Here is a 19,481-nt window from a genome sequence, read left to right on the forward strand (position 1 = left end):
TTTTCTAGATGTTTGACAAATTTGTGATTGCTTATCTGGATGATATTCAAATTTTTTTCTAATAACCTGAACGCATGTTTGCATTATCTTTGAAAGATTAATGCAGAATCGAATTTACATGAAATTGGAGAAATGGGAGTTTGAACCAACCAAGATCCAGTTTTTGGGGAATATTATTTCTCCAGACTGAGTGAGCATGGATCCCGAGAAGATTAACCACTTCAGCCCTGGAAGAATTTACCCCCTTAATGACTAGAGCATATTTTGCAATACAGCACTGGGTTGTTTTAACTGACAATTGCGTGGACGTGCGACGTTGCACCCAAACAAAATTGACTTCCTTTTTTTCCCATAAATAGAGCTTTCTTTTGGTGGTATTTGATCACCTCTGCAGTTTTTATTTTTTGCGTTATAAACAAAAAAAGATCGACAATTTAGAAGATAAAAACTATATTTTTTACTATAATAAATATCCCCAAAAAATATAAAAAAACTAATTTCTTCCTCAGTTTAGGCCGATATGTATTCTTCTACATATTTTTGTTAAAACGCAATAAGCGTATATTGATTGGTTTGCGCAAGAGTTTTAGCATCTCCAAATTAGGGGATAGAATTATGGCATTTTTATTATTTTTTTTTTATTAGTAATTGCGGCGATCTGCAATTTTTTTTTGTGACTGCGATATTGCGGCGGACAGATCGGACACTTTTGACACTATTTTGGGACCATTGACATTTATACAACGATCAGAGCTAAAAAAAGCCCCGGATTACTGTGTAAATGTCAGTGGCAGGGAAGGGGTTAAACAAAAGGGGGCGATCAAGTGTGTTTCCTCAGTGTGGGCTCACTAGAACATGGGAGCAGTAGATCCCTGTCATGTCACTAGGCAGAACAGGGAAATGCCTTGTTTACATCTCCCCGTTCTGCCTCTCCGCGTCAGGATCGTGGGCCATCGGCGGACATTGAGTCTGCGGGAACCACGGGCAAGCTCCCACGGCGGGCGCACGAGCCAATTTCCTACGATGACGGAGGGATGTACGGGTACACCCATTTGCGCAGCCGTGCCATTCTGCCAACGTACATTGCCATGCAGCGGTCGACAAGTGGTTAAAGAAGTGGTATATTGACCTGCCCCTGGAAAAGTAAGGAAATGCAATGATTTGCTGAGTTTGTCAACTTCTACGGAAAAATCATAGAAAGCGTCTCTAAGACGATAGCTCTAATTACACTGCTAACAAAAAAAGGGGTGCCCTATGTGTGGTAACCTGAGGCCCAGGCTGCTTTTGGAAAGTTAAAAACTCTTTTCACTTCCGCACCAGTATTGGTACATCCTGATCCTGAACTACCTTTTGTAGTGGAAATGGATGCTTCTGACTCTGCTGTGGAAGCTATACTTTCTCAACGAAGTGGTGAAAAGATGCAGCTTCATCCTTGTGCTTGCTTCTATCTCTTTAATGTCTTCAGCCGAATGGAATTACGACATTGGGAATAAAGAGGTACTGGCAATTAAGGAAGCCTTTTCTGAATGGAGGCATCTGCTGGAAGGTGTTAAGCATCCTGTGACTGTTCTCACTGATCATAAAAAATTGGAATTAATTTGTTCTGCCAAGAGAATGTCTTCTAGGTTCTCCCATCTGTATGAGGTGAAGATGGGAAATTATGAAACTTCTTTTTACTTTTTCCAATGAAACCGAAAGAATTTATAAGTGTGTGTGTAGCAAATACATTTACTCTGATGGATTTTGGGAACGTTTTTGTAAATTTCACAGGGTAATGTTATAATTTTTTCACACAAGATTCAAACAATTTAAACCCAAGATTCACACATTATTTCTTTTCAAATCCCAATGCTTTCGTGTCTGTTTTTATTCATAGACCAAGAAAGAGTTTATGTACTATAACTTGATTTAACAACTGCCTAACAATGAATGAGTGGCCATACATAGAACTAAAGCTGTAGAAGCTTTATCCTGTTCATAGTATGAGGAGCACAGCAGACTGAATGAACTTCAATATTCCTGTACTTGTTTCTGTGGGACCTCCCCAGATGGTCCTGGTTGGGGTTCCTTTCAAATAAGTGAACTGATATCTTTTCATGGGGAAGTTTAAGAAGAACACCTCTCATCCCCTGAAACATCATAATGTTAGCCTTAAGTTAACAGGCTTCCTGTATCCTAATGGTTTTACATTGAATTGGGTTCTGGTCGCTACCATCCTAACACTCATTGTAAAGTTGTAATGGTTGCCCAAAGTTTGTTGTGTCAGAAACTACGAACTCAGGTTGGGACAGGTACCTACTTTAATGGGCCGTACACATGATAGGATTTTCTGACAACAAATGTTGGCTGTGAGCTTGTTGTCGCCATGTCTGACCCTGTGTATGCTCCATAGAATATTTGTTGTGGGAATTTCCACCAACAAATGTTTGAAAGCAGGTTCTCCGAGCGAGTGTACACAATTCCGACACACAAAAGTCCATGCATGCTTGGAATCAAGCAGAAGAGCCACACTGGCTATTGAACTTCATTTTTCTCGGTTCGTCGTACGTTTTGTACGTCATTGCATTCTTGACGTTCGGAATTTCCGACAACATTTGTTTGACTGTGTGTATGCAAGACAAGTTTGAGCCAACATCCTTCGAAAAAAAAAAAACAACGGTTTTGTTGTCGGAAAATCCTATCGTGTGTACATAGCCAAACAGTTCACCTTTTTGTTTTTGGAAGAAATTATTCATTTGGTTTTTAAAATGACATTAATGACAATTACAATGGGGAGTTCACATAGATTCCGAACAATAAGGGTGCCCTTGACACAAAGGCTTTTAAATTTCATGGTTTCTCAAAGTCACTTTCAAAATGTTTCCATTGGTTCAATTGATCCCTTGGTGTTCAGGATAACATTTACTTCTTGTGTGGTAGGAGTGCTCTAAAATAGCTCCCTTTTAATTCCATTGGTAACCCAATACCTCCTAATACTCTCCTGGCCCTCAATTTAGGAGAAACATTTTTAGTAAAATATGTCTGTTCTATTCAGCAAGCCATTCGTGGACAAGATAGGGAATCAACTGTGTTGTCTGATACTTTATTGCGATACAGGGTCATAAATATATGGAGCAACAAACTTTGCAGCCAGAGGAAAAATAATACAAGTAAACAAACTTTAGTTGTGCATTTACTCAGCATATAAGACTAAGTATTGTTCGTGTTAATAAATAACTAAAGCACAAATAGGTGAGCAACAAGTGGTTAAAAATTGCGGAATCTTGAGGAAGATTGGCGGTCTCCAATCAAAACATGTCGGTATAGGCAGGAGGTAATGTCACCAGTACAGTGTCCACTGTCATCAGAATTTTTACTATTGCATGTTTTCTGGTTGCCAGTGGTCAGGGCCCAGCCTGTTTGTGGTTAGTTGATTAGTGCTCCTCTTCCTTGTTCTGCTCCTATTGTACCTGTCATTATACCTGTCATTAGGCATACACATGCTTGCACTGTATTACCAAAATTGAAGCTCAGATGCAACATGCAGCTGTCAATATAGAGTAAGTGTCTTATTTTATTGTTATACATCTCTTTTATGACTTTATGTTCCTTTTTGCACAGAGGATTTCTTTGTGAGTGCTGTAGGAATTGTTTATAAGCATTGTGTGTGTTTGCCTTGAGTAAATGCCTTTATACCACTTTGCCTTTATACCACTTTCTTAGGCCATCTAATAAAACAAAAAAGTGTATTTAAAATCTAGGAAAGACATCCCTTTAAGGCCTCATGCACACAGGGCATTGGAAAAAACGAGCTGCAAAGCCACTAACAAAGCCTGGAAAAAAGCAGCTGTAAAAATGTGCTTTTACTAGCTTTTTGCATTGGCGTTAAAGCACGTTTAGCCACGCTAGCTTTTAGTAGCGTTTCTCTGCCTCAATTCAAAATCAATGGTTCCCTATGAGAGCCCATTGATTTAAATAGAAGTCGCACCACAAGTGAGGATCTTGAAGGGGAACCCTCACCAAAATGGAAAAAAAATTGGTATGGGGTTCCTCCCAAAATCTATACCAGACCCTTATCTGAGCATTAATAAGGGGGTGGGCCTTATCTGAGCATTAATAAGGGGGTGGGGCTTCTGGATGAAGTCACCGGGTGGCCCTTGCCACATGGCTATATAAGTAATGGCACACAGCGGACCCAGCATTACAGCTAGAGAGAGTGTCGGGAGAACATTGGAGCAAGAACAGAGGGAGAAGACAGTGGAGAGAGGAGACCCGACTGAGGGAGAAGACAGCGGAGAGAGGAGACCCGACAGAGGGAGAAGACAACGGAGAGAGGAGACCTGGCGGCCAGAGAAGACAGCGGAGAGAGGAAAACTGGTGGGGTAACATCAGCGGAGGGAGAAGTGCCAGAGGATGAAGACATTGCCGGATGGAGAAGAAATCGGAAGGAGAAGAGACTCCAGATCTGTTTTAATTAATTTAATTTAATAAATTACTTTATCAAAAACCTGTGTACTGTTTTTTTTTTTGACACTTTTTTTGGGTGAATGGGTAGGGGTACAATGTACCCCATGCTCTTTCACATAGGGTGGGGAGGCGGGATCTGGGGAAATCCTTGTTAAAGGGGGCTTCCAGATTCTGATAAGACCCCGACAGCCACCAGCCAGGGTTGTTGAAAAGAGGCCCTTTTCCCCATCAATATGGGGACAAGGTGCTTTGGGGTGAGGGGGCGCAGGGCCCCCCTGCCCCAAAGCACCCACCCCCCCATGTTGAGGGCATGCGGCGTGGTATGCTCCAGGCCCCCTTTCCTGGCCTGCCTGGTTTCATGCTCGAATAAGGGTCTGGTATGCTCTGGGGAGTACCCCACCGCAGTTATCTTTTTCCATTGTGGCAAGGGTTCCCCTTCAAGATCCTAAGCGCACAAGCCGTATCGCAAATCGGATCATGATCTGACTTGTGGTGCAACTTCTATTCAAATCGATGGGCTCTCATAGGGAACCATTGATTTTATATAGAGGCAGAGAAACGCTGCTAAAACGTGCATTAAGGCCAATGCAAAAAGCTACTAAAAGCACATTTTTACAGCCGCTTTTTCCTGGCGTTGGTAGTGGCTTTGCAGCTCGTTTTTCTAACGTCCTGTGTGCATGAGACCTTATAAATAACTCTGTATTTTTACTAAACCATAAGGAAATATTTTGTTACTATAACAGAGATATACACTTGACATAACCTGTCATGTGGCAATGCAATGCAATGTAAAATGCAATATCACCTGGCTGTTGCCCTTAGTAGCTAAAGTATAAAATATACAGTATTAGCATGTTTTCCTGCCATTGGTAAGCAAACTTTCCTTTTTAGAAGTTATCTCCCATCTATGTTTCTCAGTCTGACAGACTGCATTAATGATTTTCAGTTACCCAAATGGAACATGTAGGGAAATGGCCCTCCAGGGTCTGTAGCATTCAGTACAATTGACAATTATGTCATTGCTCACAGGGCAGGAAAATTCTTTGCCAAATGGGACTAGGACATAGAATGTCTTCCATCTAGTGCTGAGTGGGGGGGTTTCTAAAGGGATAATAATGACTAAACAGATATAAAATTCTGTTTGCCTGGTTTGAAGAGAACATATATTTTTACAAGTGCAACAATAGGATCTTCTTGAAACTTTAAACATTTTAAGGCAATAAAAGGATTATTGCTATTAAAAAGCCCTGTCTGGGTTGGCCCCAAGCCAAAAAAGAAATGTATTTACAAAGACGTGTAGAAAATTGTGATACAGTTGCAATGGACTACACCTACAATAGAAGAGTAACAACAGTCCAATCTTGGTGAAAGTGGATTGTGCATTGCGGGCTTTCCAGGTAAGGTCTTCCATTGCACAGATGTGATCTACAATCTGGCACCACACATCAGTGGAGAAATGTTTCTACATGTCATACACTATGGGGGTTATTTATGAAAGGCAAATCCACTTTGCACTACGAATGCAAACTACAAGTGCAAAGTACACTTGAAATTGCACTCAATGTGCACTTGGAAGTGCAGTCACTGTAGATCCGAGGGGGGCATGCAAGGAAAATAAAAAAACAGCATTTTAGCTTGCACAAGATTGGATGATAAAATCAGCAGAGCTTCCCCTCATTTCAGATCTACCCCTCAGATTTACAGCGACTGCACTTCTAAGTGCACTTTCAGTGCAATTTCAAGTGCACTTTGCACTTGTAGTGCAAAGTGGATTTGCCTTTCGTAAATAACCCCCATATGTCCGAACTGTCAAGGAAATGACTTCATGCACAAAGTGATTTGCCTTCTCTGATTTTATTCTCTGATTTTATTGCTGGATGCATAAAAAAAAAATATTTTACATAAAACCTTTTTTAATCTTTTGTTTAAGTTATATAGTTTGGATTTTGATGCAGGCACTGTAGACAGACTATGAAGTGATTTTATGCCAACCTGTACCTTTGGGGGGTAGGAGCGTACCCTTTTTTCAGATGACGGCGCCTCGATATACCTCCGCCACATTCTTCGTTGGCAGAGGTATATCGACGAAGTTCTGCTCATCTGGACTGGCACAACAGAATTGCTTTCCAAATTTATGATTTTTCTTTCTCATAATGATTTCAACCTAAAATTCACCATCCAATCAGACACCACCACTATCCCCTTTCTGGATTTACGTCTCTTCCTCAATGATGATGGCACATTGTATAGTACCCTCTATAGAAAAGGGACAGCCGGCAATACCATACTGCACTATTCGAGTTTGCACCCTCGATCTCTTGTTCACAGCATACCTTTTAGTCAATGCTTAAGGCTGCGACGAAACTGCGCAAGAGACAAGGATTTTGAACTAGAAGCTAAGGCTCTGTATCATAGAATAATTCTAAGAGGATATAGTGAAAAAGTCCTTAAAAAGGCATACCAGCGAGCCAAACAAAACACACGAGAATCATTGATTTTTTAAAAATAAAGCTCACAATACCAACCCTACCACAAAACTTATCATGGCATATACTGCCCATCAAGACATTTTTTGTAAACTCATTAGCAACAACTGGCATTTCCTCTCTGAGGATCCTATTATCTCCAAATATGTGGCTGCGGCACCACAAATTACATATAGGAGATCCCGCTCTATCAGAGACGGGCTGGTCCACAGCCACCTTCCACCTTCGGCCCCCACATTAGGAGCAATAGGTGGATTGTGGCTGCACAGAGGGAGACCCCTTTCAATTGGCCCTTCATCCACCATATGTGATGTTATAATGCTAGTCCCCATGTGCTCATGGGAGAAATGCAGAATAAAATTTATTTTTGTGGACCTAGTATCAATAACTTGTTTTTAGTTACTAGGTGGCAGTTAGTAATGGTAGATATGCAAAATGTTAAGCTTTATTTTATTTGTTTATCATAAATGCATATTAAGTTATAGGAGATCATATGCTTCTAAACCAAGGTGCTGCTCTATACTTATCACTAAATGTACCATTTTGCTATATTGTTAAGAATGCATATTACATAATGTGCAAAATGGACTTAATCCAGAGTTCACAGATGTGTACATTTTCACATGTGCAGTTATATTACATGCCATAAAATACAGAAAGAGAGCACAAAAATCACAAACCGTAGCATGTAACAACTGTTGTTAGAGAAAATTCAGGCAGAGACATTTAATATATGGCTAAAGAGCTGAGGAAAAACAAAGAAAAATATCCATACTTGGACAGTCACTAATCATAATGTTCAACTCCAAATTACATAGAAAAAATGATAATTTATACATAGGACAGCTATGGTTGAAGTGACAGTAAATAAGTACTGTATTTATTGGCGTATAACACTCACTTTTTCACCATGAAAATTGGGTGCAAATAGTGCGTGCGTGTTATACGCCAATACTTCAGTTTTAGCTGCCTCAGAGGGGACAGGGAGGGGGGGCAGGACAAGCGCCGTCAGATTACATATAGTGAGAATTTCCTGTTTACTTGGCGGCCTCTGTAATAGGAACTCCTGTCTCCTGGGCCGCCATTGGACCACTGTTCTGTCTATCATAGGAGATTCTCACTGTATGTAATCTGTCGGCGCTCGTCCCGCCCCCCTCCCTGTCCCCTCTGGGCTGCAGATGGGCATCGATCAGGCTGCACTGATGGCAATGGTGAGGCTGCATTGATGTGGACTGATGAGGCTGCATTGTGGGCACTTGTGAGGCTGCAGATGAGCATTGATCAGGCTGCATTGATGGCAATGGTGAGGCTGCAGATGGGCACTGACCCTTATTTTACTTCAAAGTTCCTTATTTAAAATTTAATTTTTTTTTCCTGAAACTTCCCTCTTAAAATGAATGTGCGTGTTATACACCTGTGCATGTTATACTCCGATAAATACGGTATATATATATATATATATATATATATATATATACAAAAGGATTCCCCAAAATCCAATGATAAAAAACAGAATGGCATACAATAAAGACTACAGGAACCAATATTTTAAGGAAGACCCCTTTTCAAAGCAAGCTTGACCCATACATATAATCATTAATTGAAATCATGGCAAGTTCATCCTTTTCTGGCCTCATGATGTGACTTTTAATACCAGGGGCAGCGCTGTAATAACATCATGATCCCAAAGGGCACTAACCAGCATAAACGCTGCTCACAGGCACCCACAAGATGGCAGTGGGTGCAACTTCACAATGGCACAACTCAGAACAGCGAAATAAAAATGTACCTAGAGCACAGATATAATATTATAATATTAATAAAGCAAAATTATATAAGCATGTATCTAAATGGGGGCAGCATAGGCTACATAATGAACTGTTTTTAACAGGTATTACACACCTGAATTGTTCCTCTTAAATGGGGTCTATCCAACTCCAGAAGGGAAAAGTTTTCGTTTGAAAATTGCTAACATAAGATAGTGTTCAACAACTGCAAATTCTACAATGTCAAATCTTGACCTCTGTTCTTGCCCACATAGCCCAAGCCAAGTAGATGTGTGATTAAATAGATGGCATTATAAAAACAGTTTGCACAAATGAAGATCGGAAATCTTTTCACGGTGGAAGCATAAGTAAGGAAAGGCAATTGCATTGGGCACAGTGGCCACATGAGTACATGTGTGGATGAAATGGAGTGTCCACAGCTATTTCTAATCTGGACGTAACGACATACTGTATACAAAACGTTATTGTTACATTGGTAATATAGTAGAAGTTACCTAAAAATGTATGAGAATAATCCATCTTCAATGCCATTAATCTGCATTGAAATATGTTCTGCACTGATTTGAGCTATAAATATATTTGGTTTCAATTGATTATCTAGAATACTGCAAGTATAAAAAAGTATAAAAAAGTATATTCTCATTATACTTTTAATTAATGTTTAATGTTTGTTGTAGGATCCCAGGTTTACTCCGAAGAGATCCTACAACAAACATTAAACATTAATTAAAAGTATAATTCTTTGGATTTAATTAACTGTACAGTTTATGTAACCCATCAGTATATATTTAGATCACCAGCCTACATATTTTTTACCCATACTGAGTGCAACCAGATCAGTGGCTCTGGTGTCTTCTACTCGTAGCTGTCACTCAGTTGTTGCAGTGACAACAGAAGGGCAAACTGGCAGAAAATAAATAAATAAATTCAAGAAAAATCATCATGCTTTCAATATTGCATATATTATGAGACGGTGTGGCATTCAGATTCTGATGTCAGGTAGGGGAAGGATAATACCTCTACCTGATTGGTGCAGTATTAAAACTCAGCAATGTACTGCATCCTTGCAGTCATTAGAGCCATGCATGTGGGCCAACTGGAAAATAACTGAAGGTAACCATTAGTACAGTTTAGGGCCATGATAAACATGTTACAATATATAATTATCAAAATAACGACTAGTTCTGTTTAGGCATAAAAGTAAGTTAGGGAAGGAATTGTATGTGTAACATTTTATGAACAAAATAATGGACTGGATAATTCATATGGGTTTATTACTGTATACAGGTTTGGGGCCACAGGGAATTGAATTACAGTACATAAGAATCAAAGTAGCAACTAGTTCTGTTTAATCATAAAAATAAGTCAAGGAAGGAATTGCATATATAAACTATTATGATAAAACTATAGCAGAACCAAAGAGGAAAATGGAGTGGCTGTGGGCCAAGATGCATCATATCATAGGACTTAAATGCTCAATGGGCATATCTATTTTTGCTAGATAATAAATATGAGTTTCCTAACACCGCCAGAGGAATTGTGAATATGCCATGTCCTGAAATGACATCTTGTACCATTAAGAGCAGCTACAAATACATGTCAAGGCTACAGTATATGATCCACAGAAATAAGTTGGTAACTGTTTCCTTTTACTGATTTGATGCATTTATGCACAGAATGTCTGCAGTTTCGGTTCCTAATTGCTAACATTGACAGAAGGTTTAAATCATACTGACTCTACCTACAGGGAATTAAATAAATACATATTTGGCATACAGTCTACAGAGCCTAGTGGGTAGGTTTCTGAACTTGGCATTAAAAGCTGTGTTACTCATTTTATGACTTGTGTACAAATATACAAATCATAGCTTCCTTATAATGGCGGAAGGAATGCCTGTTCTTTTACTAAGGTTTTATGTATGACACAACAGAATGGCTGTCTGTAACTCTCACTACACATTTGAAAAAAGAAGGTGGGCCTATGTGGTCGGCACTAAGTTTCTCATGTTACTGATTTAGAACATTACATGACATTTCAGAGCTAAGGACTATGACTGTATTATGATAGTTCATGCCTGACGTAGAACTGTGCACTGGTATATCTGAATGGATTGTTAGGTGTCCTAATGACTGCTTGTTGGCAAGAGCTCTGTGTATTGAAAATGTCTGGGCTCCAAAAAACCTTCCATACAAAGCAGACAAGGACACAGGATGTCTTTTTCAGTTAAGAACTACAGAACTACAATTATAAAATTAAAATAACTTTTCATGATATTGTGTTGAACATATTATAACAATCCTACCATTTCAAAGAAGCTTTCCAAGATCAGGGCTACTACCAAGAGATATATTACATTACTCACACATGTAAGTTAAAGAAGAAATCCCTATTGGGGAGATTTACCATCACTTTCCATCCTATAGACAAAACAGAAAGGGAGAGGAAATCCCTGTAAATTAAGAGAATCCATTGGGGCCCCTCAGGTCATCAGAACTAGTGTCCCCTGGAAGATTCCCCACTTGTTCTAGGGACAACCCTTAATTTGAGATTTTGTTTTACCTTCATTTTTGATAGCGGCAAATAGGACAAATAGAGAGGGTGATTCTCCCAAAAAATAAATACATTTAAAAAAATAGACAGTAGAAAATAAAATAAAGAAATTTTGAGCGACAGTACCCAAATAACAACCAAATACAGAAATTAAAAAAATGAAAACACAAATGAAATAAACTAAGGTACTCTAAATACAACCCCTCCCCCCCAAAAAACTCTTTAAATAAGGAGAAACAACAAGTAGATCTTTTTTTCCAAGAATATTATGCTGAAGCAGCTCAATGAGCAAAGGAAGCAGAAGAATAATTTGCCAGCCCCCGACCCAAGTTAGTGATTTCCCTTCAGAATCACTCTGCTCATTCCTACTGACTACAGGAGCCAGTTTTTTCAGTTGTTATATATGCACTTCACAAGAAAAAGATATAGTAAGTTTTAAGTTTATTTTACATAGTTAGTGAAATTGAAAAAAGACACTAGTTCATCTAGTTCAACCAACCATTTTGCAAAGATGATCAACTGCAATCTATTATTTTAGGCCGGGTTAACATTTGTACGGCTGCAGTTTCCAGCATGGGGTCCGGTGCGTTCCTGTTCACCGGTTCAGGTGTGATTCAGTCTGAATTTTTGCCCGAATTCGCACCTGAACTGGACCCAAAAGACTCTTTTGGAATTCGCACCACGGCCGCCTCGGACTGGCTTCATTGAGAGCTGGTCACATAAAAACCACATCCAATTCGCACGTGTACCCGGCCTTAAGGATCCAAAATAGGCCATTTAATAATAGGTAACTTGAGCATTTCCTTGGGACCACTAGAACACAAAAACCAACAAGCATGATATCTCCTTTGTGTTCACATTTACAGTTGCTCTGGGTCTTCAAAAGGGGCTCAGCTTTCAGTGGAAATGGCACAGCCCACATCTTCCAAAGTAAAGCTTACTTTCCGGTATGCAAAGGGTCATCAAATCATCAACTGAATTTGTATAGTTATTAAATCTCATTATTTAATTTACGCTTTGGAGATGCACCCAAAGAGTAGACACTACACATCAATTTAATCCAGTTTCTCATGTCCAGTGTACTCAGCATCAACACCTTCAGATCCCAAAATTCTTACACATGACATGAATGTAATTAGTCTTGGGTAAAAGCTACCAACTTTTGGATTTCCACACAAATGGCAAGTAGATATTTGAGCAATGCATTTGTTTAGCAGGCAACAACACATCCAATTTATCTGTTATTTAGGTGTGTCTGCGGTCTTTGTCATCCCAGGCAACAAGCATAAGCATACATCATACAATTTCCTTATTCAATTTCCTTTATATTTACCTTTAACTATGTAGTGCAAGGGCCTGCCCGATAGCATACAAATTGAAAGTGTTTAGGTTTGACCCCATATTATTTGCTAAAGCTAAGGGAAAATTAAAAAAAAAATGCATAATGTATGGCCAGCCAAGGAGTGATTGTACTACCTTGAGAAAAGTATAAGCAAAAAAGCTGGAGACAGGTTTCACATACACACATTGTTAGAGCTGCTGTTTCTGCTGTCTGTGTCCATATTGCTGGCTATAGACAGTTTTGGGAAGGCCTTTTGGGAAGGCTTGGTCTGGGGCACATTGTGGTTTGCTATTAACAATATGGGGTCATAAAAGAATATGTAGACAAGTGTAACAGTAGGTACACTACTGACGATTGAATAAAAGGCAAATGTTTAGACATTCTAAATTTCAAATAGCAAATTATTGACTTGAATCCACTATTTACACATTTGCAAATGAGGATTTTAACCTAAAAATCCTCAATTACATATGTTAAAAACCTGGAGGCAAAGTATGATTCCTAAAAATGTCAGAAAATGAATGTATATGGCTGGTTAGTGAATGCAGGTTAATCTATGCATGCAATTGTGCCTTGATTCGCTTGATTTGTATGAATATAATCTTAAAAAAACCTGCTAGTATCTGCGGGGGAAAGGAGGTGTCTCTCGTCTGAACATTTAGCTAAGTGTATAATCTGATATGCTGCACTTCAGAGCTAGTCACAACACAGGCTATTTACAGCATAGTAGTAAACCAGCTTACTGAAGCTTTCTAAGACGAGCCTTGCATCTGCTTGACTTCTGCAAATCATGCCCTGTTTATAAAAGAAAAGTTTTGACAACCTACACTAAGTGAACTAGACAGCTTACAAAATGATGCTACTTTCATTCAGGAAATATGATTACAGTATGTTGTTTTTCTATACAATATCTCCCAAATTTCTGAGATGGAAAACCACATTTTAGCAACACATTTGTTAAGGCTAAAGTATGTTTGGCACATTTATTTACACTTACCTATACGCTAGACCAAAAAAATATGGTCATGGAGGAAGGAGGCATCTGGACTCAAGCAGGTACTGTCCCTCCTAAAGGTCTAAAGAGACCCATTTAAATGATATGACATGTTTTCCCCAATATAGCAAGCAATATCTATTTAATAATCTATCTATACATCTATTCAATTATTTTTTACGTTGTATTTTCTGACAAAAAACATGACCTTGAAACTACAATATAACTTCTACGTAGCCAAGAATTAAAGGTTTGATTTATGAAATAAAGATATTCTGATTGAAATAACGGAGCTGTTTTAGCCTGTTAATGTTTATTTCCTTTTCTTGTACTAAGCGGGCAAGTAAGATCAGAATCCATGCAAAAGTCTTTGTTTATGGAGAAAGCTCTCTGTTACAAGCTGCTGACTCAGGACACAGGTTATATCAGGCGTCAAACTAAGCTCTTTCTGGTTCAGATGGATAATTTTATTTCAATTATTCTGCTTGTGACTGACTATTCTATGAAACTTCCCAGGAAGCTAATTGTAGTCTCTAGAAAACACTCTAATGTACTAAAATCAGAAAGAGTTATTGTATCCTAATCTGAGCATTATGTAATCCACTCTAGCTAGTCTTTACACAGTGGCACAAAGAGTCATTGGGAGTGTGCTTCCTGTTCTGTAACTTCCTCTTTCACTGTTACCCATATTAACAATTATTTTTAAACTGTCAAGGCAGGTTTACTACTCATTAGTGGCTGTAAGAAAATTCTCAGTAGAGATATTTTTAGCTCTCCTGCATCTTAAAAACAATTTCCAGATTACCAACAAATGAGACTAGGATGTATGGATAAATAGCTAGAGTATTGAGAAGTTAGGCTGAGCTCTCTGTATTTTTCAGCTGGAATATAGCTATTACAGACATGAGAAACCCTAAAACAGAAAGTGTTTTTCTCATAGAGTAGGTTATCATTTTTCTAAAACTGCATTCAGGAAATAATCATATACAGCCTACTTTATATTTCAATATTTTTTTTTTGAAAAAGAAACAAAGTCAGGTATAAACAGATGCATTAATGTAATAATTAAATTTTCGGATTGTCAGCATAGCAATACAAAGAAATATGAAGTATAATTAGAACAGTTATTTGTCATCTGTCATCACATCAGAAAGCAAAAGGTATAGCATATACAGTATCTGAGTATTAATGGGACTGAACAGTTACTTCCCAGTTATGATCGGGGATACCACCATGGTGGATAGTGGAGAGACGGGGTAGAGGTATGATATAAGGAAAAAAAAGGGGGGGAGGGGGAAGAAAGTGATGGTTGGGAAGCCATGGAGAAATCCTGGCCGCGAACCCTGAGGTTATCCCAGGGCTCGCTACCTATACAGCCCACTTTAATGCAAATGCGGACAGAGTGCTTTTTTACAGTTGACACATGCTCAAATTATTCTAGGCCATTGTAACAGTTCAATCCCATTAGACAAATAAACAGTAACTAAAGTAGAATTCTTAAATCATACTAACTAATCTTAAAACTGCTCCTACCCCCCTTCTGACACCTATACTAACTACCCTGTAGTTATCCTGCATATACTTACCAATTTTCAGGCTGCCTTGTGTCAGCCAACGTAAGCTACAGGGAAAAGGAGAGAGTGCTCTGACAACAGCTGGAATTCCTGAGTAGTGATGTCAATCATATACTTTCCATAGGCCATTCGTTGTTGGTGCTCCTTCCTCTCCCCTTAAGCTGCTGCTAGCTGAAACAGGAGAGTCGATCATGTGACCAGACTAGAGTGGCCTGAGAATAGGAATGTATATGCATCTTTCTTCTACTGGGTAGTTAGTATAGGTGTTAGAAGGGGGTGGGAGCCGATTTAAGATTATTTATATTGATACTTTAAGAAAGTGTTTTTCTCAACCTTTTTTCAGTCAAGGAACCTTTTAAAATGATGGACAATCTCAAGACACCCTCTAAAATTATGGACAGTCTCGAGGCACCCCATTCTAAAATGTAAAAAATGATTCTAATAATTTTCCATAATGCAGCAAAATCCACACATGTAGGACACCCAACATTAGCCGTGATTTATTCTTCCATATCCAATACACTTTTTCACACTAGTACTGACTTGTATTCCGATGTTTCTCTTCTCCCTCAGTTTTTTTCCATCACTCGGCTAATGTGATCCCAACACTGACAGAGAGGGGCAGAGGAGGGCCAAACCTCCTTACCAACTTGATGACATCATTGGTTGTTAGGACGCCAGCGGCTAGAAGGTCATAATCGTACACAATGAAAACCTGTGGCTTTGTGTTACTAAAAGGCAGGCTTCATCCACCTGCTGGTTTGTATACAATATTGAGGCAATTTTTAAGCAATTTGCCAAGGCACCCAGGGTGCCTGGGCACCCTGGTTGAAAAAGGTTGCTTTAAGATGTACATTAGTTGAAAAAAAAAGCCTTTCTTACTCCCACCTTGAGTTGGTCATCTGACCAACTGGCATTGATCATGTGGTCTCTGCTGAAGGTATTTGGAGGATTAACATTTAATCAGTACTGAGTCATCAGTGGCTTTGCCTGCAAAACTAACTCGCTGACAGGGACCACATAACCAATGCCTCGGTAATTATCACTTAACTATTTGCTGTAAGGATCGCATTATCCCGTTTGTTTTGTATTTGTCCAACAGAGCAGAAATTTTAAAAGCTCAAATCAATTGTTTAAGCATAGGTTTGTTTTAATAATATTACAAAAAAGACTTCCCATAATTGGCCAAATCCAGCACTGGGTCTTAATGAACCCCATTGTTTTTACTGCAAATGCCCAGTGACAAGATGTACTGGCAGACGACAGATGTTTCACCAGTATCTATCATATCTAATCACTCAGAGATATGTGCCCAGCTTTCATTTAAAATGGCCACACAGTCCATTTGAAACAGCGTGCATATGAGTAAGTAAACTACATTTTAGAAACATTAAACTTGCATAATACACACCTGACATTTCTTTGTTACATCTGCATGTTGTATTGTGCAAAAATAATTTTAACATTTAAATGCACACACACCAGTGATGTCCTTGTCAAATTGTAATGCTAGTAAACATATGATGCTCGCCTTTTTCTACGCATGATCTACCATGTCAGAGAACATTAAATTAACATTCTTTCTGAATCGCATACATGAAAGCTGTAGTGTCTTTACATGTATGACATATATACATATAACGCAATGATACAAAGAAACCATCTCTACAAACGTACATGTCCATGAATAACTTATATTTTCAAGAAATTGAACAGATCATTATAAAAAAACTAAATGCATAACAACATACTTACAGATGCGGTAAATACATAATCTATATCTTCTGAACAGACATACATTCTATATCTCCAAATCCCCATTACATGGAATTTATTGATAATCAAAACCTCAATCATTTGACTTCTTTTACAAGATCTAATACATGCTTTCATGATAACAAGAACGTTACTGTAAGTTAAAACATCCTCAGAATTACTGAAATCTAATCGCTTATATAAAAATATGGCTTCCAAATGTCTAATGTATTCACTATTGTCCTATAAAACATTCTTCTAAAACGAACATATTGCCCACAAGGAACAGAGGAAGGCCACTTAATCTGTCATGGTCTATGGACAGAGGTCATTTTATGGTCCTTACTGTGACCACAGACTAAGCTATAGCACCATTGTACAGTTTGAACATATCGTGGCTGTTTTCAACGACAGTGGCAAAAAATGGCAGAAATAGCCAGCAGCCATTTCAGGGAATAAGACACAATAAGAGATTGCGTTTTATGACATAAGCTTTTGTTTTTAGGACCTAAAATGGAACACTCAAAAGGAATCTCCACAATTGAACATGACTATCATGTTTTCATATTGATATGAAGTAGAAATGTACAAGTACAATTATCACAAAGGGGTTTCCCGATTGGAAACATGGATGTAAAGACAGAGCGCATTCTAGAGGTGAAAAAAATTAGACTCAAGTAAGGTCTTCTCTTATGAGAAGGAGAAAATGGTGTAAAATGTGTAAAGGGGTTTCTCTCACAAAATGGACGCCTGGGGGCTGACAGATATTATATTATTGTGGTTTTCTATTGGAAAGGGGCCAGGATGGTTTTTTGGGTTTTTTTGATAGTTAAAGATTTTACACACGATGAGAAACCATTTGCAGTCAGAAATTTGCCATAAAGAGAAATGGATTTACTTAAAATATTTTACAGTATATATAACAGCTATAGAAGCTGCACAGATTATTAGGATTACAAATTAAAATTAAAAAAAACATTTTATCAGTTGACTAAACAACTCAAATGCCATTTTGAAGTAATAAGATAAGACTTATTTCAGGACTGAACCATTGCCAATATTTTATTTAAATGACCAAAGCAATGAGAAAACTACATTATTATACAGTTACTTTTAAGCAACAGATAAATGCCATATATTTGATCAAATCTACCTTCAGCAAGGCACTTTAAAACATTTTATTAAAATATTGCTGCTTTACTTCAATGCTGCCGTTTTCAAGGACTATGTAGCCAAACCAAAGCAGTCTTACCGTATAGTACACTGACGGTGGAAAATTTTGAGGGATCCTTCGGTAAGGCTATTCAGTAGTGATATCTTCCTTTCACTGCTGGGAGAAGATCAGAAATGCTGATGAAAAAAAAATTAGTAAATTCCAGTGAAGGTTTTGTTCTGAGCTCATAATACGGAAAAACCCTATTGGCCCCACGAAAAAGCCACATGATTTGCAGTGTTGCGCATGTGACCTATTTTCTTCCAAAAAAAAAAATCCCTTATTTGCTGTAAATGGGATTCACCGCTGTAGGTGCTCATGGAACATCTCCTACAGCTGCCTATGATTTCTGTGACTGGGCTCCATTGAGGCATATATGGGGCAAGTGCCCCTGGCAGCGAAACCCATATTAACAAGTCTCCGTTTCTGGAGAGCGGAATTATTTAAGGCAATTGGCAAATTCCCAATCAGCGACCAGCCTCAACAAATTATTGTATCATGAGGATAACACTACAAGGGACAGTCTCTAAAGGACACATTTAACAACAAGTTCAGGCTAAGCTTGGTAAATTTGTTGGTGCTTTGGTGAACTCAAAATGCATCCATAATGTTAGAAGAAGAGTGTCACAGTGCTACTAATGTTCAGAAAACCTACTGACAGATGTTCCTGGGCACAAGACCGAAGAGGAGAGGGATGGGGGGAGTAATGCCCTTTAATCATATGATTCATATCTGCGATGATTCACCATGATTAGACTGTATGTATCTCTGTACAATATAGACTGCAAATGGGGCTCAAATATTTGCTACTGAGTAACAAACCAAGAGATGCCAGGAACTGCACAAGCTATTGTTGCGTTGACCTCAACATGTACCTATCCACTAGAAGTCCTTAATAGAGCTTGTCGGTTCCAATGTGACTGAACAAAGCCTGACAGATCCTAAGCCAGTAGAAACTGTAACACAATAAAATACGGCTGTTTCCAATATAGGAACTTAGCAGGCAAAGAGTTAACTGCCAGCCTGGCTTTCATATCAAATGTGTTCAGTTTTAGTGATAGAGAGGAATCAGGATTAAAGCCTCCAGATTAAATCCACTCTGCTTTTACTAAAACCAACCTCCACACCCACATCATCAGATCCTCCTGCAAACATTTCTGAACAAGAACTGAATATACAGTAGTATACATCAAAGCACTTCATATAATATTTTGAAATGCCAATAAGGCATGCTGTACTGATATATGAGCAAGGATGCACTTGGGAGTATTTGAGAGTATGCACACACAAGCAGGAAGCGTGGAATTTGCGTGTATTTGTGCGTATACATGGA

General features: G+C 38.5%; 1 protein-coding gene across 8 annotated transcripts in view; it reads right to left on the bottom strand.

The window, feature by feature from the left end:
- PCBP3 (poly(rC) binding protein 3) overlaps positions 1–18,312 on the bottom strand; it is a 136,542-nt gene extending 118,230 nt beyond the window's left edge. For all 8 annotated transcript variants that reach the window (XM_073633721.1, XM_073633720.1, XM_073633718.1 and 5 more), the window contains exon 1: positions 18,188–18,312. The gene's annotated coding sequence lies outside the window, so the exon portion shown is untranslated. The remainder of the gene's footprint in view (positions 1–18,187) is intronic.
- Between the last annotated feature and the right edge of the window lie 1,169 nt (positions 18,313–19,481).

The sequence above is a fragment of the Aquarana catesbeiana genome, linkage group LG06 (assembly GCF_042186555.1).
Source record: "Aquarana catesbeiana isolate 2022-GZ linkage group LG06, ASM4218655v1, whole genome shotgun sequence".
Lineage (NCBI taxonomy): Eukaryota > Metazoa > Chordata > Amphibia > Anura > Ranidae > Aquarana > Aquarana catesbeiana.